This window comes from Natator depressus, chromosome 7, assembly GCF_965152275.1.
Source record: "Natator depressus isolate rNatDep1 chromosome 7, rNatDep2.hap1, whole genome shotgun sequence".
Lineage (NCBI taxonomy): Eukaryota > Metazoa > Chordata > Testudines > Cheloniidae > Natator > Natator depressus.
The window spans coordinates 90177942-90195921 of record NC_134240.1 but is presented as its reverse complement, the minus strand read 5'-3'; the positions used below and the strand labels follow the sequence as shown (position 1 = coordinate 90195921).

Here is a 17980-nt window from a genome sequence, read left to right as displayed (position 1 = left end):
TGAAGAAAAAAAATCCAAACCAACCAACCAAACCAAAACATGAATCCACAAAGGTCATGCAGGGCATCATTTCTTAAAGTGACTAAATAGATAAATGAGAACATAAAAGTATCAGGGACTAATATATACGAAACTTTATGCAATAGTTTCATGTGTGACCAGACTTCCTCATATTTTTTCCAAGAGTTTCTATTAGACAGAGTCATTTTTTCCATTAATGCAGTAGTAGAGAGCTCACTAAGCCAGTCTATATATGAGGCAGGAGTTGAAGATTTCCATTTTCTCAAAATAACTCTTTTGACCATTAAAATAGGTACTGCAAATTTCTTAATGCTAACTCAGTGCATCTGGCAACCCTAAAATACACAAGTTTGGCAAAGGAAAAATAGCAACACAAAGTTTTTGAGAGAGCACTGAATATGATGATCCAGAACATGTGCATTTTTTGACAGGTATAGAGTATGTGTGAAAGGTAGGCATGGGGTGTTTGCATGTCCAACAGTCACTTGTGTGTTGCCAAACATTCTGGAGTCTAGTAATAGCTGTTTAATATCTTCTGGAAGAATCACAAAATTAAGCCACAAAAACAACGGGGAGTCCAGTGGCACCTTACGGCTAACAGATTTATTTTTGCATAAGCTTTCGTGGGTAAAAATCCCATGCCCAAATAAATTTGTTAGTCTTTAAGGTGCCACTGGGCTCCTTGTTTTTGAGACGAGAATTAGTAAGATCAGATGCTGTAATAGTCTTAAAGTGTTTGGAGGATTCCCCCATGTAGATGCAAAGATTGGATTTTTCCTTAAGGGTGTGGGTAGCCTTTTAAGATATATAAAAGAAGAAAGGAAACCAAATGGCATAGTGATGACTCTAACCAGGGGTGGTGTGTATACAGACCCACTGGAGTGGAACCACCTTACAACAGGACGCATTTGGAATGCTAGATAATATAGAATTCTTTTCCAGGTGTCTAGCTGGATCTTGCCGACATGTTCAGGGTCCAACTAATCACCATATTCGGGGTTGGGAGTGAATTTCCCCCCAGGTCAGATTGTCAGAGACCCTAGGGATTTTTTGCCTTCCTCTGCAGTATGGGTCAGTTGCAGGCTTAAACTAGTGTAAATGGTGAATTCTCTGTAATCTGAAGTCTTTAAATCATGGTTTGAAGACTTTAGTAGCAGAGCCAGAGGTTATGGGTCTATTACAGGAGTGGGTGAGTGCCATTTTTATCCCAGTTGAATTATAAGTCTATTTATTCGCGCAAAGGAGAGACCTTGAAAGGCAATAGGCTAATGATATAAATCATTCATGGGCAGATATTCATTTTGGCTATTTCTGTTCTCCCCAGTAAGGACAGAGGGAGGAGACACCACCTCTCTAGATCTTTGGGAATTTTAAAAAAATATAGTCCGAATTTATAGAAATGTTTTTGAAAGTATTAGGACAAATCTTAACACCCACATAAGTTATTTCCTTGCATATTTGAAATGGAAAATGCTGAAACTGAGCAGCATCTGGTCTTTTGGATACATCCATTGCTTGTGATTATTCCAGTTAATGCAAAAACCAGAGATCTTTCCAAAAATGTCAACTTCATTCAATAATGATAGGATTGATGAGGATGGATTCTTCAATAGTACAAAAATATCAGCATATAAATTGATTTTGCATTCTTTCCTGTTTATAGTCACACCTTCAATGGCTGAGTGCTGACGCATGTGCATTGCTAGTGGTTCAAGAGTGAATTAAAAACGAGAAGTGAGATGGGACAGTAAGATGGGTTTTCTTTGTAATGTTTTTCTTCTAAATAAATGATAATTTGTTTTAAGGGGTCGCTGATTACCATGGTCTTTGCTCCAGAGGGAACAAAATTGCAGAGTCTGGATTGACATGAGTCAGAATTGCTCAGAGGATCCTGGTTGACACACAAGAGACTACTATCCAGCACCTCACCTGACAGGGGGAGAATTGCATGATTCCATCATGAGACAAGTGATGGCTTGAGACCTAGAGGTGGTCACCTGGAGATACCAGGAGGGGCGGTGTGAGGTGCAAGCAGTTAACTGTGACACCATTTGTTTTTCTTTATTATTTTTATTAACTGTGAAATACATGACCAAATGCCTGCAGCTGCTCCTACTCTGAGACCTAGTTAAATTGTTTATCATACAGAGACTTGTGACGCCAGTGGCTGCAGCTGTCTAAACAGAGTGTAGAAAATCCTGAATTCAGTTTTTTTAATCAGCTATCAACTGAATTTAAATTCAGTTAAGTAAAATATTTCAGACATTGGGAAAGCTGAATATTGGAATTTGTTCCACAAAAACCAATGTGTTGACTTAAAACGCTCTCCATGAAGTTACACAAGTTCAATATGACTGAGTATCTAAGTATTGCTATAATTACTGCATAGTTATAAGATTATTACTACTATCCTTCTGCCTCTACACTAAATACCAGAGAGTTCCCCTCCTCTGATTTAGCATGACTCAATGTCCCATCACCCACAGTGCTTCCTATTTCCCACCCATCCCAACTCCAATTTTTTATTACAGTCTGTATTTTTATTATTTTTTTCACAGATCTGGAAACCAAGGTCCCAATCCTGAAAACATTGACAAATGAAGTCAGTGGACACTATGGGCCTGATCCAGATCCAGTGGAACGACTAACTTCCAAGTTTATGATAAGAAGGGTATAAACAGGTTTGTCAAGATTCTTCTCTCACCCTGGCGTAAATCAGAAGTAATTCTATTAGTCAATGGCATAAATCAGAAGTAATTCTGTTAGTCAATGGAGATACTCCAGTGTAAAACCGATCTAAGTGAGAGGGGATTCGGGCCCACTGATTTCCATGGGAGCGCTCACATTGGTAAGCATTATATGTCTGATCCAGCACTTGTTGAAAACAACGGGCGTTCCATAGGTCTTATGCTCACCAGCACGTCTGACAAATCCAGGCTAATTTTGGGTGATGGGTAATTAATTCTAATGTGCCAGTTCTCTGTATGTTTATCAAACTTTATATATGTTTGTGAACAAATGTTGGCTGTCCTCTGGCATCCATCCAGCCCCCACCTTTGCCACAGCTGAAGTACATACCATATTCTTTAATTAAGGTTAAGTGTGTTTTGGAATTGGTTATATACTTTGTGAGTTTCTCCCACCCTCCAACTTCACTTTAAAACAGCGCTGTTGAATGAGATATAGGAAGGAATGTTAAAGGAACCACATCCCAAAGTTAACTACACTTTCTTCATTGTTGGTCAACTTAGTATTGATGGGGACGTAGAAGTCAAGTTGCCTAAGTGAGGAACTTTCCCTAGCTGACTAGGTCCAATTCCTGTGGTCAGCAAGGAAGGGTGAATAAAGTGTTATGTAGAACCCAAAGACTTACCAGAAACAAAGTGGTCATTAAGAACATTTGACAGCTCCTGCTAGTTCTTCTCACTTTAACTTTCCAGGGGAGTGGTTGTAAATTCAAAAACAAATTAAGTATTTTAGCTCTGGAGGATACTGTCTATCTGATCTGATTAGACTTTGATTTTGACAAACATCTAGAGTGTCTGATAGTATTGCTAAAATTATTAATGCATTGTTCTGGATTTTCTATAGTGTTATACAATGCAAACTGGTTACATGGGATGATGCCTCTCTAAGCCTGATAGCAAACTATAGATTCCTAAAACTAGACAGGTATAATGTATTAACTTCTTAAGTGGTGCTTCATGTGCCTGGTATATGGCGCAAAACACGGCAGGTGCTGCCCCATGAATCATCAGGAAGGCACCTTTCTTCTTCGAGTGCTGTCCCTGTGGGTGCTCCACTTCAGGTAACGGTGCATCCCAGCACCGTTGATCATAGATTTTTGGAAGCAATGCCTGGTCGGGCTACACGTGTGCTGTAGCTGCCTCGTGGCACTGTTGGAGTCTTGTTCAGCGTGCGCACGGCCCAACCCCCTCAGTTCCTTCTCAACGGTCCTTGGCTGAAGATGGAGCTCTGGCCAGTGCGACAGCTTCTCCCGCTAGAGATAACAAAAATGGACAGTTGATAAATTCAGTTATATTTTCCCTTAGCTAGAGAGTTAGTTTGTAGCATTTTTTAAAAAAGAACATTTTAGTTTCTTCCTTCCCTGGTTCCTGGCTCCCTTCGGAGCACGAACTGCAAAAGTTCTCTGTCTACCCAAGACACTAGCTTGATCATGCCAGGTTTCCTGGCTTCAAAAGATGTGGCTTCTACAGGGAGGCCATCCCATGGTCCAACCGGTACTTTCTCTGCGTGAGATGCCTCAGAGAGACACATACTATCCAAGCGCGCCCGTTGCAACAACTTGAAGGCAAGAGCCCAGTGCGACCAGGATCTGCCTCTGCCTCAAAATTATCCTTATGGAAAAATTGTTCCAACTAGGATCAGAAAAGGACACCCCGAAGCCTTCTCCCAACTGCTCACCAACTTGGTCTGAACCGACCAAGAGCACGGTTCCATTCTCTCAAGAAAAAAGGAAGTGAGCCTTGACTGCTCCGCAAAGGGAACGGCACAAAAAGAACCAGTGCCCTGCAAGGTCGTTACCATTTGTGCCAATGACCCTGAGAGTCAGTACATAAGAGCAAGGAGTCAAGACATGAACCATGCCATGTCTCCTCCTCAGCACCGACTGTACTGATGACCGCATCAGATATGGCACCGACCATGCAACCTCCACTGGTGCTGGTTATGACCACGACGCCTTGGCCTTGCTCAGTGCCGACAGATGGCACCGCAATGGGCCCACTGACCCCAATGAAGGCGAAACAGAAGATGCCTAAACACCTGACTGTCATTTATAAAACATCATGCCATAGCCACCAACATCGCAACAATTTTTAACTCAGAAAGATATCACTGTTGCATCTGTGCCCCAATCACCTCTCCTGGACACACAAGGACTACCAGTCCTCACACAACTGACATCACCATCAATGTTGACTGATAGTGACAAAGGACCAAGAGGATAGAGTTTTTTCACCACAACGCTCCCGCACACCTCAACGTAAATCTACTGGGGAGACACCAGGACCTAAAGACCATCAGGCACAACCTCACTACTCATGGTATGGCCCACCATGGATGGGTCCTCCCATGGCATTCCCCATGCAGTGGCCTCCATGGGACCCATGGTCAGCATCAAAGCCCATTACACTCAAACCTCCTCGCCACCTAGAGGAAAGCTCTGATCCCCTCCTGTATCTCTGGTTCCTACAACATCAGTAGCCATGGAGGATATGGCTGAGGAACCAGAGGAAGAAACTGGTCCTGAGGAAGTGTCCACTGCACACAATTCTTCTTCCTCTCCTGATGAAGCCATCATGCCACCTCCACCCACACTGGCTGATGACTTTAAGCAATTCCAGGAGTTATTTAAACGCATAGCAATTAGTCAGGACATTCCCCTAGAAGAGGTCCAAGAAAATCAGCATAAGCTGTTAAAAATCTTGTAACCATCCTCTTCATCGAAAATTGCTCTACCCATAAACAATGCCATCCTAGACCCTGCAGAAACAGTCTGGCAGACTCCCGCCACTATCCTTCCAACATGCCAATGGGCAGACAAAAATATTATGTGCCAGCCAAAGGAATGGACTTCCTGTTTTCCCACTCACAACCAAATTCTCTAGTGGTTGAAGCAGTTAACCACTGGGCCAAATAAACTCAACACTGCTCTACACTACGAGACAAAGACCACAAGTGCCTGGACCTCTTGGACAGCAAGGTCTACACCTCCTCAATGTTACAATTCTGGATCACCAACTATAGTGCCCTCCTAGCTAAATATGATTACGACAATTATGGGAAACTCTTTGAGTTTACTTCAGATCTCCCTGAGGACAAGAGAGCACAACTGAAATCCACGCTCATCAAAGGAGAATTAGTCACCAGGATGGCCCTACAGGTCTCCCTGGAAGTCGCTGATACTGTTTTGAAGGCTTGGTCGAGGTCTCCCCTTTACACCAGCACCTATCTGCCCATTTGGTCACCAGCTGCAGCACTTTTACCAGCCGTGGGATCGCATTACACAAGACAGTTGGGTCTTAAAGATAGTACGATCAGGCTATTCCCTCTTCAGGAACCCTTTTCATTTGCACCTTTTAAGACTGGAAGTAGATCATCTGCCACAGTTAGGTGCCGTGGAATCACTATCAACCCAATACAGAGGGAAGGGTTTTTATTCCCACTATTTCCTGACCCAGAAGAAAAGTGGTGGATGGCGCTCAATACAAGACCTATGAAAACTCAACAAATTCATACGCTCCCAAAAATTCAAGATGGTCAACTTAGGCACAATTATCCCCATGCTGGAACGGGGGACTGGTTTTCAGCCCTTGACTTACAAGATGCATCCTGCTCACAGACAATTCCTCAGATTCACAGTGGGACACTACTATTTTCAATACAGAGTACTTCCATTCGGCCTGTCTACTGCACTGAGACCCTTCAAAACCCTTGCAGTAATCGCAGCTCACTTGCGCAAACAAGGGGTAATATTTTTTCCATACTGTGACAGGTTTCAATCAGTCCACCGAGCCCCTAGGGGGCGATGGAGAGCTATGGTCCCACAGGCAGGCCTTAGTCACACCTTTCGGGGAATTAGCGGAAAAGGTGTGCCGGCCGGAGTCCGTAGCGCGCCCCTCAGGCAGGGGAGCGCCGGCACGGGTTTGTAGCGCATGGTTCTGCTACCCAAGGCAGGTTGGCCGGGGTAGAGGAACGCAGGCCCACCCAACTCCACTGCGTTCCAGACCAGGGCCCTGACAGTGGCGCCCGCTGACCAAATACACCCACCACATGGTGCAGTTCTGCCCCTGGGCTACTTCCTATCTAGTCTCTCAAGTGGGCCTCTCCGGTCCCTCCAGCTCGTCCGGGTATTCAGCTGCTGGCAGCTCCAGCTCCGCATCTGTGTCAGGCTCACACTGGCCCGGGCTACAGCCTGACCCCTCCAGGTCCTCTGGGTACTCAGCGGCTGGCAGTCCTGGTCGCCACAGGCCTCCTCCCGGTCAGGTTCCTCCTGGCCCAGGGCCTCCCCTGGGTCGGCAGCAGGATCTCGAGGGAGCAGCCAGCAGCCTGTGTCTGTCTCCCTCCCTGGTGCTCTCCTCACTGGGCAAAGGGCCCCGCCCTATGTACTTCCTGTCCCACTCCTCCCCTTCCAGGGATTGGCATAAGCTTGGTCTGGCCCCGCCCACTCAGGCTGAGAGGGTGGCTCTTTACCCTCTGGTTCGGAGGGAAGTGACCCTGGCTCCCTACACATACCTAGATGATTGCCTTCTCAAAGGACACACTTATACAGAGACGGAAACAATCACACAACTGACCATCACCCTCTTCCAAAAACTGGGGCTGCAACTGAACATCCAGAAGTCAACATTGGTACCCACACAACAACTAGACTTCATTGGAGCACATGTCGACTCAGTTCAAGCCAGAGCATTTTTTCCTCAGGCCAGTTTTCAGGCCATAAAACATCTCATAGACACCATCTCCATTTGCCTATAAATCATGGCAAGGGCCTGTCTACAACTACTGGGACACATGGTCACCATTGCATTTGTGGTTAAAGCATGCCAGATTACACAAGCGGTGTCTACAGGCCTGGCTGAATTCAGATACAAGCCGACCAAACACAGCCTCCACATGATGGTAACACCAAAGGTTCTAGCATCCCTACAGTGGTGGGCAAGACCCAAAAATCTCTGTGAAGGGATTGCCTTTCACCAAAGACCACGCTCAACCATAATCACAACAGATGCCTCCCTACTGGGCTGGGGGGCACACCTGGATCACCACACAATAAAAGGCAGGTGGTCACCATTGGAGACACGCCTCCACATAAACTTGCTAGAATTCAGAGCGGTAAGGAATGCCTGCCTCCACTTCCTACCACTCATAAGGAACAAATCAATATGGGTGCGGACAGACAATGTCGCATGCCTGTTCTACATCAACAGACTAGGGGGAGCCCGATCCCACTCCCTGTGCACAGAAGCCATGAGGCTATGGAATTGGTGTATCCATCACCACATCGACATTTCAGATTTTTACCTTCTGGGATGCCAAAACACCACTGCCGACACACTAAGTAGAAGGTTCTCACAGAAGCATGAGTGGGAAATGAATCCTGCTGTGCTACAACAGATATTCCATCAATGGGGGTTTCCCTCAATTGATTTATTCACCACAGTGCAGAACCACAAATGCCCCCTATTCTGTTCCAGAGTGGGATTAGGGCCCCGATCTTTGGGGGATGCCTTCCTAATGACATGGGAGAGGACACTCGTGTGTGCATTTCCTCGAATCCCACTAGTACACAGAATCCTATGCAAGATCCAGGAAGACAAGGCCAAGATCATCATGATTGCCCCAGCATGGCCCAGACAGACCTGGTACCACTACCTGCTGCATATGTCTGTTCACGCCCCATGAACTCTCCCAATGAGAGCAGATCTTCTTTCACAAGCCAATGGTCAGATCCTACACCCGACTTGGAGAAACTCCATTTGAAAGCGTGGCTCCTCCATGGTTCCATTTATACGAGTTAACCTGTTTGGAACAAGTCAAACGTATTATTGAACAGCAGATGTGAATTCACACACAATACTTACCTGCAAAAATGGAAGCGGTGTTCCACATGGAGCCTAACGAAACAGCCTAACCCCCAGCTCACACCTCTACCTATGGTGCTAGAGTATCTTTTAGAGCTGAAGAACTCAGGTCTGTCCTTAAGCTCTATCAAGGTACACCTTGTGGCGATCAACACTATCTATGACAAGATCAGTAGATTCTTGGTATTTACACATCAGACTACAAAATGCTTTATAGCTGACCTCCAGAATCATCACCCTGATGTACTCTTACCCACTCCCATGTGGAACCTAAGCCTTGTCCTCAAGGGACACATGAGACCTCCTTTTGAGCCACTGGCTACCTGCTCCTTACTACACATGTCAATGAAGCTAGCATTCCTGGTGGCTATCACAACTGTGAGAAGGGTTAGCGAGATAAACGCACTAATGGCCAATCCACCATACATGATCTTCTTCAGAGACCAGGTCACACTGCGACCTCACCCGAAATTCCTTCCCAAAGTGGCATTGACCTTCCACATTAACCAACCTATTCATCTCCCTACATTCTATCCTAAACCTCACAAAAATGCACAGGAAGCAGCATTACATTAGGCAAGCGATAGCCTTCTACCTAGACAAAATGAAACCTTTCCGTAAATCCCCGAGGCTCTTTACCTTGACGACGGAATGGTCCAAAGGGGCTGCCATATCCAAACAGAGGCTTTGTAAGTGGATATTGAGCTGCATTCACTTGTGTTACCAAACAAATAAGATGGAACCCCTGATAGGGATCAGATCCCACTCTACACGAGCCATGGCAACATCCATTGCATTCCTGTACAATGAACCTATTTTGGAAATTTGAAGGGCTGCCACATGGGTATCAGAACATACTTTCACCAATCACTATGTGATCACACAGGATTCCATGACTAATGCTATACTAGGTCTTACAGCCCTCTCCTCTTCCACTATGCAAAAACTCCAAAGTCCCCCCAACTGTAAAGGACACTGCTCTACATTCACCTGAAGTGGAGCACCCACAGGGACAGCACTTGAAGAAGAGAGGGTTACTCACCTTATGCGGTAACTGTGGTTCTTCGAGATATGTGGCTCTGTGGCTGCTCCACTACCCACCCTCCTCCCCTATACTTTGGAGTTTGATACTAGGACTCTATGGTAAAGAAAGAACCGAGAGGGTCTGGCTGTGTGTGCGCCAAACGAGACTCCAGTGGCACTGCGAGACAGCTATGGTGCATGCACGGCCCAACCAGGCACTGCTACCGAAAATCTCCAATCAACAGCGCTGGGACGCCCCATCACCTGACCAGGACAAGGACACCCATCTCAAAGAATCTCAGTTACTGCACAAGGTGAGTAACCCTCTCTTACGTTCCACCAGAATGTACAAACTGCAGAGAAGCATTGCTGCAACCCACTGCAATGCAGAAGCTACAGTAAACACAGAAGTAAAGGGCCCTGGTGAAAAAGAAGCACAAGTTCAAGGACACTTCCAGGAACAATGTTTGGTTTGGGCAGAGGATTCCAGACAGGGGACACAGCTTGAATAACTCTTCTGGTAATATGATCTGAGTATATTTGATTGCTAAATGCCATGAAACTAGTTGAGAATGTCAAATCTTTCAGTGGTGGGGTCAAAAGGAAATTGTTGCCAATTTAATTACAAGAATTGCAAACAACATTTTTCTTTATGTAATTACAAAACTTTTCAGTAGCAGAATGAGTAAGGCCACTTAACAAGACAGTAACTCTGCTCAGCGCAAAAATAATTAGGGGGGTTTTTTTCTCCAAAAGGTACCTAAAATGTTAGTAGTGCAGTCACAAAGTAGCTATCTTTAGGGAAAAAGAGAACTCTCAAACAAATCATTAGGGTGAGTGCAAATTAAAGGGAAAAAAGTACACGCAATTGTTTAAGAGCACAAATCTGTACAACACAAATGCAGGTCCCACCTCTGAGTACAGAGTCTTCCCTGAAAGTGGAACAACTGCAGCATGTTACTTGATTCATTGGTACATTGCTTGACCCAAAAGGGCCTATGTCACTTTTGAAAGTGGGACTTGGGCTCCTAAGTCACTTCTGTGTTTTGAAAATGTTATTTCTATCCTCAGTGAAGTTCTTCTGAAGTCATTTACTTACCTGCCAAGGACTGTATTGTTTTTTAATAAGAAGGAAGAAGGAACCTGTGATGTAGCAATGCAGTCCAAAGTCAGATTAAGAAAGTAAGCCTTTGCATGCACCTGAGATGAATTCAATATAACGGATTTATCTTTAGAAAAAATAAAGGTGTGGAGGTGAAATGTGGAAAAAGCTTCCTGAATTGGAAAGGATGCGAAAAAGAATGTCATGCATCCTTAAGTTCCCTTATATCTCTTGGTGTGTTATTGAACAAGACTTGGACTAAGTAGCAAGCTTCAGAAATTTACAACCAAAGGACAAAATATAATTTACTGGAAGGATAGCTGGATTAGCACATTCAAGCTAACTGATAACTTTTTGAGGAAGAGACTGTCTGACTGTGCTTTAAAGAAGACAGACTTTCCAACTCTTTCCTGTTGGCTGGATGCTATCTTTAGCATTCTTTGTTCCTAGACTTTCCACTCTTTTGTTATCACATAGAAATCTTGGATTTTCCTTTAATCACAAGACCTTATTTCCTATTTGATATCATACACAATGCTGCATTTCAAAGAAAGAACAGTTCATTAGGAACGAAACAGGGTTTGGTGAGCTAGGAAATTCAAAATCCCTATGGTGTAATAATAACTTTACAGTAAGTAATTCGTTTTTGCTGCCCTCTGCAACCCTACCTATGTCAATTAGGCTCAGATCATTCGATGGGAGACTGGCACCCAAATACTTTTGAGGATCTGGGCCTTACTCCTTCTGTGAAAGTGGTTAAGAGGCAAGACCTAAATTCTGTTTTTTGGCTCTGCAGCAATCTTCCTGTATAGTCTTGGACTAGTCACTAATCTTGTCTGCTCATTTTCTCTTATGTTAAGTGGGATTACACCTCACACAAGTGCTCTGATTAAAAAATAATGCATGTTCATAAAGTGTTTTGAAATCTTCCAGTGGAAGAGAAACAGATTGATTACTTGAGGCTGACGTCAGGTTGCCCAGTATCTACTTGAAGCGGTGACAAATCTGCTTGAAAGCATCTTTTTTGGCAAGAAAAGGGTAAAATGTATGGTGGTATGGGGTTTAATAGTGACTAACCAGAGCTTTTGTGAAACAAAACGCAGCATTGAAACTGGAATGCAGAAAATTTAAAACTCAGATTAAAGAAATGCAGGAGATGCAAGAATTGAGAAACAAGGTCACTATGTACAAGTTCAAAGGCTTTGAGAAAGCTCAGGAATGTGAGCCTCTTACAGAATGTCTACACTGCAATGCAAGCCCATGCTTGAGCTTGGGCTCAAGCCTAGCCCCCCTTGCATCTACACTGCAATTGTGCTAACCCAGGGCTCGAACCCAGGGTCACAGGACCCTGCAAGATCTGAGCACAAGTCAAGCTGGGACTCAGGGTTCGCTCTATTGCTTTGCAGTGTAGACACAACTCCTTTTGACTTGTGTCCTAGTAGTCTGCCTGAAATATCCCACAATTCCATGGGACAATTCCTTAGTCCTCTCTATCCCAACAATCTCCAATCCACTCTACTGAAAATGGAAGCCACCCTCTCCCCTCTTGGCAAACGGCAGCAGCTCAGGTCGATGTTAACCCATTCTGTTCTGATCACCGATCTGCAAGCACACTATCACTTGCTGGAGGATTCTCTGCACCTTGAAGTCTTCAAACCATGATTTGAGGACTTCAAAAGCTCAGACATAAGTTAAGGGTTTGTTACAGGAGTTGGTAGGTGAGATTCCGTGGCCTGCATCGTGCAGGAGGTCAGAATAGAGACTATCATAATGGTCCCTTCTGACCTTAAAGTCTATGATTCTACATCACTATCTGGGTTTCCAATGAAGAGTGATCCCATCAAGCCTTTTGCCAAGTGAACTGCTTCATGATTAAGGGAGTACAGCCAAATTTTGGTGAATCTCTGTTGCGAGGCCTGTAAAACTGTGGACTTCAACAAAAGCACCAGAAATGACATGTGTACCAGCAGATAGCTAAAAAGCTGGTAGCTCTGTGTGAGATTTTTCAGACAGGTGACCAGTGCAGGGAGCATATTAAGAAGGTGAAGAGTGAGTGCTGGAAGACCAGGGACAAGAACTGCACCTCGGGCAACTCGCCAATGCCAGGCTCATTTTATGATGGCTTTGACCAGGTTCTGGGCACTGCACCCAGCACAGAGCCAATCATGCTTCATGACGTCCCGGTCAGCTGGGATGGTGCCCTGTTGGCCCCTGAATCCAGCATGGGGACTGGTGGGAGCCAGCAGCAGGCTCCCAATACAGAGTTTGAAGTGTCTTTTTAAACGGAACCAGTCCCAGAGTAGGCTCAAGATCAGGATCAACAGCAAATTCTCAGTCCCTTTTTGGAAGAGTGTTTTATTTTCACCTTTTTCCTCCTCTCCCCTGGAACAGCCTGCTACCGAGCCAGCAGCACACCCACTGGAGACAGAAGCTGCCCCAGAGTCTGGTAAGTGTATGACACAAATGTACAGTTTATTATCACAGGAACGGGAAGGATTTCTGCTCCATTACAAAAATGATGAGCCTCAGCTACCAACATGTGGCCAGTAATTGCAGATTGCATCACAGCACCTTGGCCTCCCCCATTCCTCTCCCCATCACCACATGGAGTTCAAAATGGTGGTCTGGAATTTCAAACAACCCTTACAGCTGTTTATGGATATTTTAACTGTTAAATCACAGGCGTCTACTAGGGTCATTTTTTCCTTTCAGTAATGAGAAATTTGACTCCTGGCTCTATGGAGCTGCCTGTAAACAGTGAACTGAGTGTGTTTTGTTTGGGGAGCAGTATTCTGTTTCCAGATCTAGTCCATTTCAGCAAGCAAGAGTCCATGTGGTCTGTGGGGCACAAAATCATTTCCCCAAAGTATAAGTGGGGTGTCAGTTTTTCCCCAGAACTGTGCTGGATGTGGGGTGGAGAAAAGCTATAGATTTTAGTGCGTTGGCATACAACAAGAACTGGGTAAGCCATCTGTGAGCTAATACAGCATCATGTTGATTCCCACATGGATTCTGACCCAATCCTGGCCGCTGATATCTTCAAGCTTTTCCTGAAGTAGGAGCTCTAGTTACACAATGTGGGGAAGGGTGTATTTTCCAGGCCCCTTCTATAGCTGACTAGTCCAGTCCACTCACAAATGTGCTGTTTAAATACATCAGTTGCATACACTGCAGGTTTCCTTCTGACAGCTTGGAATAACATCCCCCTCTGGCAATAGGGCACCAGAACAGTTATGCCTTCCAAAATGTGAAAGAACTGAAATAACAGAAAAGCCTTTTGCAGACAGGACACTACACATGTCTCCCTCACACCCCCATCCCCATATGGCAATTAGTTATGAAATTTATATGAAACAAAAAAAAAGGTTATAATTTTATACGTACCATTGTCTCGATACTTCTGTAACTACAATTAACAAGGCTGTATCCAGAGACAGAGTGATGTGTGAAACACCCCTTCACAATATGTATTGGTTCACTTTAGAAACATTACATTTTATGTCCTTGAAATTCCACAATAATTAATTCTGTGCTCCTCCAATAGGCTAGTTTAGACAATAGCCTTCTGTTTCTTGGCCTGTTTCAGGCCCCTCAGCCTGCACTGCCGTTCTTCAGAAACTCGATCCCTATGCCAACGTACCTTCATCAAACGTTCCAAAAGGAAGCGTTTCCGAGATGAAGTTCTGAGAGGGCAGACCAGCAGATCCAGTACCAGAAGAAGAGGGACAACAGACTGGAAAAACAGCACACTGACAGGCAGGAGGAAAGACTGAGGCATGCTGCCCCAGTGGAGGATAGGGTTTCAACGAGGGAGCAGACTCTTGCAAAGCAGTTCCTGGAACAGGAACAGCGGCTAAGGGAGGAGAACAGATCTCAACAGAGAACTGTTCCAGCAACTCCTGTCCATAATGGCTCCTGCTGCCTCCTCAACATCATGGCATGATGATCACTCTGCAATGTATCCTCAGTCCAGCAGCAGCTTGGACAACTCCATTTCAGGGCAGCCCATGCATTCATCGCTGTGTGGTTTACTATTTTAAGACATGTTAACAAATAAAGCTTATTATGTTTTCAGGAAAGTTTATTGCTATCATTGCATCATGTCATACAACCGTGATTTGAGGTGAAAAAGCTACAAACATGTTCAGGAGCAATTAAGCATTAGTAAGCAAACAGCAGGGACGGCCCTAGACTAGCTGCCAGCAACTGGTACCCTAGGCGAACCATGCAATTGGCGCCCCCAAACCCCAAGGGCAGATCTAGGCTGAGGTTTTTGGTAAACTGGGAAACATTTTGCCCCTTTTTTCCTTTTAATGTTTTTTAAGCTTTTTTTTTTTTTTTTTTTAAACAGAGGCTTAATTATTCAGGTTGTCTGTCTGTCCATCTGTCCAACCAATGTTTCTGAGATCAGATAAAATAGACACGAAATTTTCAGAATAGATTTGTACATGACAGCTAGATGATATTTCAGTCCGATTTCAAATAAAAATGCTTTGAAAATGTTAATTATAATTTTTATTGTTACAAATCCAAAATCACCAGGTCAAAGAAACTGCTTGCCTCCAAAAACATCTAGCAGCAACATTGACAACCAAATTCAGAGAATGCACGCTGCAAGGAACAAAAAAGGCCCTAGGATTGATTTCCATCATTCTCCTTTGCACAGCGTTGTCTTTATCCTTCATAAAGTGCTGGGCAGCAGGGGGAGGCAGGGGACAGGGAATAGGTCAGTGGTTTGAGCAGTGGCCTGCTAAACCCAGGGTTGTGAGTTCAATCCTTGAGAGATCTGCAGTAAAAACTGGGGATTGGTCCTGCTTTGAGCAGGGGGTTGGACTAGATGATCTCCTGAGGTCCCTTCCAACCCTGATATTCTATAATTTTATGATTACTCCCATTATCATAGCCTTGGCCACGTAAGTTTTCAACAGATAATGAGATTGTTTCAAGCTCTTGTAGAATAGTTTCAGTCATAAATGCTCCAGTCATTTCCTTCAGTGGTATGAAACCCAAAAAATGTTCCTTTATGAGCACTTTAACATTATTCACAAAACAAATAAATGATCATCATCATTTGTTCAACATGACTCACATCTGGTGTACAGTCCAGTATTATTGAAAAGTATTTTGCAGAATGGACTGCTTCTACAATTTTCTTTTTAATGGCATTTGCTAGGATTTGAATCGGTTCATTCTGCATATTTTTTCCTAAGTAGTGAACCTGTGTTTCATGATCAGTTATTTTATGTATATGCTCCTTCAAAACTGAATTAACCAAAGCTAGCTATTCAACAAATTTTTAAAAGTTTCCATTACCTGGAGTATATCATTTTTTAATTTCTACCGCAGCGGCAGAATGTTAAATTTTGTCCACCGAGAACTCTTACTAAAGCAATCAGATGCTCTAATATTTGTTGTTAATATCTTCTTTTTCCTTGATCACACATACATTTTCTTCATCGATCGTTTTTGCTTTTTTAAATCTTAATTCAAGTTCTTTCCAATTTTGAAAACATTCCAAATGTTCTGTACTTCTTTCATGTGAAGAGAGAACTGAAGAGATGTTTTTCCAGTCCTTCGAACCATTTTCAGTAAGTGATGTACCCATTGATTGATTGATTTCTAAACAACTTGCAGCAAAAGCAAAACACAGAGTCCTTCGACGCTGAATATTGTAACCAGTTTCGACCAATTTCTTCCCCATTAATGAGTTTCCTCTTGTAATGCTGAGCAGAGAATTTTCTTTTATTTCCATCCTTAGGGAAGGGAACTTGTTCAGATCCATGTTCCATGAGAATTTGCCGCACGCTGTCATCACATCTGGGTCATGAAGCTGGGTCCCCTTATTGTAACTTGTTTGTAACTTCCTCAGCCTTTCTTAATTCTACTTCATTTACTTCAATTTCTGCATGTGTCTCTGAAGAGAAATAAATTTTCTCCATTTCCGTGTCAGTCTGATGCTGTGAGCTGCCTTCATCTAGAAGTAAGTTTCCATCATCTTGATGTTCCAAACTGCGGATGTGAGCTAACCTCCTCTCCAAGAAAAATTCCTTCTTCTGGATGCTGTGAACTGCTTCCATCTTTATTTGGATTAAAGAGAAGATATTTCAGGAAGGATCACTGCTGTTTTGCTTGGTCCTTTTCCTTCTCAGGCTTCTTTTATGATACTCAGCTCCTGAGGGCTTTCTTTTTCCTCTTTTTGTCATGGGGCATTTGAATGTTGTTATGTACTAACTGTGTTCCCGACTTCAAGCATGATAGCGTTAAGGATGGCTGACACACCACATGGTTGGCGATTTAAACCACATTGCAGCCATCTCAATATGTCTTTTCACTGCTTAAAGTTTCAATGATTAGTAACATACACTCACTTACCTATTAAAACAGTTAGTTAGTTACAGCATTTACACGGAAACAAAATGACCTTTTTCGACATTATAACACGGCACTGGTTGTTTGGAAAGTAATCCCCTTTCTCACGGTTAGCTGCTTGGAGTGTGATGTCATCACTTTTGTAGTCTGTTAAGCGTTAATGCTGTTACTCTTCTTTTCTGGAACTTATTTATTACATATGAACCAGTTATAACAAAGTTCATAATTATACAGCCCGATAATAATGCTAAGGTTTAATAACGCTTAAAGATGCTCACATTTTGGATTTATAATGCTAAAAGAAATTAATCTTTATTCTTTGGTACCAAGAAACACAATTTTCCACAGTATTCGCTCGATTCTTAACCATCTACCTGCAACGTGTGTTAAAATGACCGTTTGACATGTATCAACTCACAATATCTCCACTCTACATGAATTTCCGGCTATGCGACCTTGATGTATATTTGAGTTAGGCGTCACTAGCATTGCAGCTCTTGCTGCTGGCTGATGTGTTTCATTGTGGCTGAGTTATTGCTGATCAAAATTGCAGAGTGAAAATTGCAAATTGAAAAAAATTTTCTCTAAAATATTATTTATTTTTGCAGTAAATAAAAGATTTGACATATTAATAAATTCTCAGAAATGCAGAAATTCATATTCCTTCCGTACATTCACGGGAATTGAAATAATGACATCTTTGTTATTTTATTTGTATTTTTTTCATCTTTTTCATTTTTTCATTTTATATTTTTTTAAATTTGATTTTTTTCCTCAAATTTGGTACCCCATTTAACTTGGCACCCTAGGTGACCGCCTAGTTCGCCCATATGGACGGGCTGCCCCTGGCAAACAATAT

At 43.4% G+C, this 17980-nt stretch overlaps 1 long non-coding RNA gene across 1 annotated transcript in view; it reads left to right on the top strand.

Moving 5' to 3' along the window:
* LOC141991652 (uncharacterized) overlaps positions 1-14720 on the top strand; it is a 106423-nt gene extending 91703 nt beyond the window's left edge. The window contains exons 3-6 of the long non-coding RNA XR_012640423.1: positions 2580-2702; positions 9994-10170; positions 13144-13198; positions 14339-14720. This is a non-coding gene — a long non-coding RNA (uncharacterized LOC141991652). The remainder of the gene's footprint in view (positions 1-2579; positions 2703-9993; positions 10171-13143; positions 13199-14338) is intronic.
* Positions 14721-17980: the final 3260 nt, after the last annotated feature.